The 7,362-nt window shown below is 33.4% G+C and overlaps 1 protein-coding gene across 1 annotated transcript in view; it reads left to right on the top strand.

Moving 5' to 3' along the window:
• The first annotated feature begins 1,828 nt into the window (after positions 1–1,828).
• The window catches only part of slc38a5b (solute carrier family 38 member 5b), a 31,720-nt gene continuing 26,186 nt past the window's right edge, over positions 1,829–7,362 (top strand). The window contains exon 1 of the mRNA NM_001002648.1: positions 1,829–1,983. The gene's annotated coding sequence lies outside the window, so the exon portion shown is untranslated. The remainder of the gene's footprint in view (positions 1,984–7,362) is intronic.

Below are 7,362 nucleotides of genomic sequence, written 5' to 3'. Positions count from 1 at the left end.
ATATTGTAACAGTGTTTTCATTTCCTACACCCCAGACATTTGCCTTTTGTGTTCCCAGGAGTTGCACATGCGTGTATAAATAATGACTGAATTATCACTTTTGAATGAACTTAACTTTTAAGACAACTTTTTCTTTGTTTTGCAGTTAAACATTAACAATAAGTTTAGTAAAACAGACATTAACTTCTTACGGACACCTAATACATACAACAACACATAAACAAGAGCAATTCATATAAATTATTTGCACTGTTAGCATAGCTCATTTTAAAATACATTAAAGGGATATTTAGATAAATGCTGGTAGTTGGCACCCATTGACTTCAATAGTAATTTGTTTTCCTACTTTAGAAATTGGTGGGAACCAGCAACCAATGTTCTTCAAATTATCTCATTTTGTGTGCAACAGAAGAAAGAAATTCTTCGGTTTAAAATCACATGAGGGAAATTAAATAATGAGGTAATTTCTATTTTTGGATGAACTACCCGTTTAGACTGCGGTGCTATATTTTTAAAAACTTTGCATTTGTGAATAAATTATTTAGTACATTTATTTTTATTCAGAATATCAATTTATAACAAAATCTGGATCCACATTCTCTAAATCTCTGTGCTCTATCACAATCACATCTCAAAGATTAAAAAACCTTTTTTTTGTCATATAATTTGGTTGAAGTTAATAAAAAAACTAAGCAAGTGTTTAATTTTTAGAATTTTTTTTAACACAAGTCTTGATATTCTAGTAATATAAACCATAAAAGCTTCTGAACTCATTGACCATTTCTTATGCTGTTGAAAGTAATCTCCTCGTATATGAACAGGATCAATTTTCCTGCTCAAGAATTCCTTATAATCTTCTTAGTACATTCCTTAGCCACAAAACCCATTGTTCATATAATAATATAACATAACTTGGGAAAGAAGATGTATCTTAAAACCCTATTTAAATATTCCCTGGTAATAGAAAAAAAAGTACATGTACGTTTATACAGTGCTCAGCATAATTACACCCCTCACAAATATATCTTTTAAATTCATATTTTTAATAGGAAGGTCTACAATATTCCATGTGTGCATATACATCAGATTAGTCAATACTGAAGCCAAATCTGGAGCAAAATAACTTACGATAACGGTCCAAAAACTAGTTCACCCAAATTTAGGTTACAGAAAAATATTAAATACAAATTTAAAAAAGAGGAAGAATCAAGAAAAGAAAAAAGGAAAAATTTATTTGAAATTTTGTAGTTTGTAATTTATTTTTACAACATTTTGCTTAAATTAATTGTATTATTGTTCAATTTCTAAAAATGTTTGGTGACTGAAATATTATTTTAATAAATATATCTGTTTAATAAAACTGTTTTGTTTAAATGCATCAAAATACATTGCCGATATTCTCTGAGAAATTGATAAAAATATTTATTTTTAAAATGGGATTTACTCAATCATGCTAAGCACTGTACTACAACTTGTGACCATAATTCCATGAAGCCCTCCAAGAAAACGGGGGAAGGGAGAAACCTCAAATCTCCAAACCCACCTTTACCCATTTAATTCAGAGTTTGAACTCTTCCAGCTGAAAATATGTCTTCATTTTGGACTGCATGCCATTCCATCAGTTTGCTGAATGAGAGACGAACCCATGTCAAAGAGCTAATAAATGGAAAGCTGTTGTCTGCATTAAGAGAGTTCAACAGTGGCTTGTGTTGTACGTGACATCACATGTAATTCGAGACTGCATTGAGAAGCTGCCTCCCTCCCTTTTTTTTTCTCCATGTGCTTCCCACCCTTGCCTCCTGCCTTACTCTCTTCAGAAGAACCACACCGTCCTTTCTCTCTTTCTCTCTTGGGCTCTACTTAAACCTTTTAACAACTGGGATAAAAACGCAACACCTCAACCAAGAAAATCTCTCAGAGAATGCTTCAGCAGCACTACATTTGAGAAAACAACAACAACAACAACAACAGCCATTTAAAAAGGTGAGAAGGGTTTTTCTTTTCTGTAGATCTCTTGTCTTGCTTGAGCACATGGATATAAAAATCAAACTGCGGTTGACAGTAAAGGCTTAATGGCTTAGAAGAGTTTGGTTAACATAATTACAGTTTCATTGTGTATTAACAAGCTTGTTTTACTGTTAAACAAATTTCTCTTTGATTCCAATTAATTACACTTTTAAGTGGCTTTTTTGTATCTAGAAGATTTGTTTAGATTAGTGAGATTTTCGTTTGATTGTGCCTTTTTTGTCGTTCACTCCACAGTGTGGTAAAGAAAAGGCTATATGTGACAGAATAATAGAGAAAGTGTGTGTGAGCTGCAGAGGAAAATCTTTTTATGCACACTGTAAATGACGTTTTGCTGGTATCATATGTCCAATTGCAGGACTAGAGCCAGATATAAAAGGCCACCAGTTGATTTAGTCTTGGAGATACATGGTTGCAAATTTAAGACAGCATATGTTAAGCCTCTCACTATGTCTTATGAGTTTTTTTTTGTTGAATGTTGCCGGACCCACCCAAAAAAATATCTGCACAATTTGGACAAGCAACTATTTCTTTGTATTGGGTTTGTTTTGAAAAGATTTGATGTGTGGAATGTTTCTTTAAAGCTAAACCCCTATGACAATGTAAGAAAAATAACTTGATTAACAGGTAACTTGTCAACATGCAGTGTTTTCTCATTCTCTCCACTCTTTGGTGAGTTCCTTGTAGGAATTGCGATTACACCTTGATCATTCTTCTGATACACTGAAGTCTTTTCAAAACCAAGTAGTGTATAAAGAGCTAAAAATATTCAAACCATCCAAAAATTGTTACGCAATGTGTGAGGGTACACAGTGCACCACGTTGAATCGTGAGAGGTTGGCCACGAGGATTTATTCAGTAAAGACTTTTAAAGAGCAACTATGTTGTGTATTCAGGGAAAAGGGGCATCAATTACTCAGTTACTCTTCTACAAAGTTAAATCAGAGAACAAAAAAATTCCTATTTATTTACTATTAGCATCATTTATCAAAATATACTGTATGAAACTCAATATGTCAAATGAGTAGATTGTCCTATTACAAAGTATTCATGAAACAGTAGGTAAACAATACACGGATGTTCACCTGCTGGGAGTCATTTAAACACCCAGCGGACACTTTGCTATCCCACTGAGCCCATCACAACTGTAACTGCAAAGCTTTTCAAGTGCAATTCAATTCACATGCAATTCAAGTGTTCTGCGGGTCTTAAAAAGTTAAACTTAAAGCTTAAATCTTAAAGTTGTTAAATCTTAAGTCAGAACAGAAGGTCTTACATGCATAAATCTGTGTAAATAAATACTGCATGCATTGCAAAAACTATATCTTCATTAGTAATTTTGTTTTCCAATAAAAAATGTGATCTATTATGAATCTATGTACTATTACTTAAGACGCAATTGTTTTCTGAAAATTGAAATGAGTTTATGTTTGAAAGATAAACAAAAATTTGTCAGTGAGGTTTAAATTACTTTTCCATTTGAAGTAAGTTTATTTTACTGATCCCATTGACTGATATGTGTTCTTGTTTTAATGGGAAGCTTGATTAATTTGGATTTAAAAATCAGAAAACAAGGTTTCTTATCTACTGTCATTTTGATTCCAAGTGAAAGTATCTTGATGTAAAAAATATTATATTTGCACTGGAAAACCAGATAAAAATACAGAGGAAGAAGTCTCGCAGTGTGATTCGATATTTCCATCATTTTGTGTTTGATACCAGTAATATAAGCATACTGCTTATAAATTAAAGCACATATTCATAATTCAAATTCCACTTTCTCTACGAATTGATGCTGAAATCACTTTTCTTACATGCTGCTGGATGCCAAACAGACAGTAAAGAGTTTACACAGTTCAGCCTTCAAATTACTTATTTATAGTGTTGCATTTAAAAAAATAGTATTTTAACATGATAACTATAACTCAGTTTGTTTTAATGCTAAAATGAAATGGCCAGTATTTCTTCCTCTGTTTGTTTAGAAAGTAAATGTAACCTAAAAAGAACATGAGTCCCTTCACCCAGTGTTTATTTTGTGGATTTTGTACGCCTGAATTCACACAATGTCTTCTTGCTTACCAGTTTTAGTTGTCGACTTCAGGTGAAGAACTTCCACTTAGTTATTTCGTAATCTTCGCACATGACGTTCTGTGGGTAAATTGTGAAAGAAACAGAGTATAAACAATCCTATAATCTATTTCCTCATACCGCCATTATCTAAGAGGAAAATTGGAGGAAATCATTATCAGGTACAAAACGAAAATGGAATGTGTTTAATTATTTGAAGGGGTGTTCAAGCCACAATGTAGACACTGTAGTTGTGACCCACACAATTGATAAACCTCAAATGGCTTCCGTAGCTTTTTTTAAACGGATGTCCTGGACATACTGAACGTACATGACTTCAGCTGGGGGAAATGAGCCTGTGCAGAGGTCAGCGAGTGCATTGTGTGGTCTACAACAATGACCAGACTTGGCCTTTTACCACTGTTGGAGTCCTAGGGGTTTAGGAGTGAATTTGATCTAATTTGGAAAATGCAATCTGGTAGTAAAGCTTGCTCCACATTCTCTGGAACCAGAGTTTTGGCACACATATATATGTGGCCTCTGAGTTGAAGGGATCATATTATCTCCTGGGAAATACTCTGGCAATTTAAGCATGGGCAAGTACACTACTACCGATGTGTCTGCCATAAAAAGAGCATTCAAGCCCTGTAATACACCGCTAGCCAAGGCCTTAAAATGGATCGCAATAGTGTGAGATGTTGACATATAGGGAGAGAGTCTACAGAGAACGACAGGAAATGGATGGAGGCAAAAAAAGGAATGTGACTGAATTGGAGTGGGTGGAGAGATGGTTGTTTAGCTCTGGCTGTCAATGAGTTCATATAATATAGAGGGTGGGATTTGCTAACCTGCCAAAACTGGTCCACAAACTCTTTTGTTGTTGCAAATTTGGCTGTTAGTGTTACAATTGGGATTTAAAGTTGTTTGGTTACTGATTTGGTTCGGTGTTTGTAAGGGTGTGTTTAAACATGGCCGGTTTGGTTAGATTAAAATAAACTTGTGGGCGATTGCTTTGTTTGTGTGGATTATTTGAATAAGTGTGAATGCTGCCAAGTGTCTCTTGGTGTGCAGTAAACAATGAAAATATTAGCTTATTAAAATAGAGTTTGGGTCCACTTACAAATTAACTGAGTGAGTTCTGTTCAAATATGAATGCAACAATGGCCATATCTAACTGGACTTAAAACAAAACATGAATTTAAAGACTGAATGCTCAAGCTTGGTTGGGATTTTGCTTATCATAATTCAATAAATCAGAAATTTATTTTTGTGTACACTAAAAAAATCTGTTATTTTAAGTATTTTTTGGCAGCTGGGGTGCCAGAAAAAAAACTTAAAATAATGGCCATTAAATTACAGACATTTACCGTAAATGAACTGATTTTAAATAACAGAAATTTCCTTAAATTAAAATTTACGATAAATTTCTATAATTTACCGTCTGTTATTTTATGGTAAATGTCTGTAATTTAACTTTCGTCATTTTTACTTTTATTGTCTTTTTACTGTGTATGAAGGGGAATTCTGGTGTTGTTTTACATATTTAATTTTTTTTACATATATTTGTTTACATATTAATTAATAAGTTATCCACAAGGTCTCAGCAGTTTCATGTAAGCAAGTTCATTTAGCATTATATAACATAAAATTAAACAAAATAGAAAGTACTAAAATTACAAACTGCTATTAAAAATTTTGCTGTCAATTTGTTTTTCTCTTTTTGGGAAACAAAACCAACTGAGTACTTTAAAACCCAATAAGTTAAGGCAACTCAAACTGTTGCAACGAACCATTTGAGTTAAAAAAAACTAATCTATATGAGTACTGTGAACTCCATTTAACTTAAAGTAAAAAGGTATTTGATAAACTCATTACCTTCAACACTGAGTTCAAAACTCTTTTGAAATGAGTAGAATTAACTTTCAGTAAATTTTAAGTTAACTACACTCATTTCATTTGATATAGTTGACTGCTGGGTTTTACAGTAAAGGTAAAATAAGTTACTGTAAAAACATACATTTAACACTTTTAATCATTGGTGTAGTTTGGTATAGTTTTCAACTTTTCTAAAAATGTTGTGCTACTTAATATTTTTGAGGAAAACATGACACTTTTCTTGTCTGAAAGGTTAAGAACCCAAGGTTTAGTAAATCAAGTGCTGAAGTTCTGAGAATCAGTGGCAGCGGGAGGTAAAGGGTTAATATAGTTATTAGATGTCACAGCACACCTCACCCTCCTTTCTTCACCACCCTCCCCCACTGCTTTCTCTATCTTTCTCCTTCTCCAGCCCCTCAATGACTACCATACTAATGTTTTACGCCAATCCTTTAAAGTTCACATAAATAACTCATCATTTGTCTGACAGTTAATTTGAAGGATTATATGACCAAAATATACCTGGAAAAACATACTTTAGTAACATTTACATTTACAATTCGGATCTAGAGACCACAGCCAGTCACATTACAAGCCAGTTCTCTTGTGCTGCATTTACGAAATCTGCCTCAGGTTACAGTCAATCTGGTTACTCTAGTTAGCACTTCACTCTTGATCAGGCAGTTTGTTAAGGAGTGGTGCTGGTTTGAGGTGGTCTTGACAGGAAGAGGTCTGAATCTCTTTCTTCACTTGATAGTAGGCAAATTGCCTTCAGGGTGAAATTCTTGGCTGATACACGAGTGTGACATTTTGCAGCTGAGAAATGTAATTTATAGGGGATTTTCCATGAAAAGGTTTTTGGTGTTCATTTAGTAAGATATTGCAATGTAGAAATATGCAAGTTAGAATAAGGGTGCAATGTTTAAAAAGTAGTCATTTATCGACTGTTGAAGAGAGTTTGAATGCTGCTTTTCTGGAATGTAGTTTCGGCTAGTTTACATACAGCATGACTCATGTTCACAAGCAATGTTACATAACATATGGCTTTTAAACCCTCTTTAGCTGAACTTGTCGTTCGTGCTAATGTTAACATTACATTATGGTTCTGTATGTTAATGTTGGTTTACAGTGTTGGGGGTAACGCATTACCAGTAAAGCGAGTTACGTTATAATATTACTTTTCCTAGTAACAAGTAAAGTGTAAAAGAGTAAGAAAAGTTAAATGCATTACTTTAGTAATAATATTTTTAATAATTAAGTAATAATAGTTGAGTTACTTTTTAGTTTAGTTCACTCGCTTTTAAAAGATTGCTGAAATAAAACAAATGCAGTCACGTTGAATCCCGCACACAACGAGAGATTGTAGGAACAGACAGAAATGAAGACAGCAGAGTC

This window comes from Danio rerio, chromosome 8, assembly GCF_052040795.2.
Source record: "Danio rerio strain M-AB ecotype USA chromosome 8, GRCz13ab, whole genome shotgun sequence".
In the NCBI taxonomy this organism is placed as follows: Eukaryota; Metazoa; Chordata; class Actinopteri; order Cypriniformes; family Danionidae; genus Danio; species Danio rerio.
Note: the sequence above shows the minus strand (reverse complement) of the source record. Positions and strands in the feature narration are given on the sequence as shown.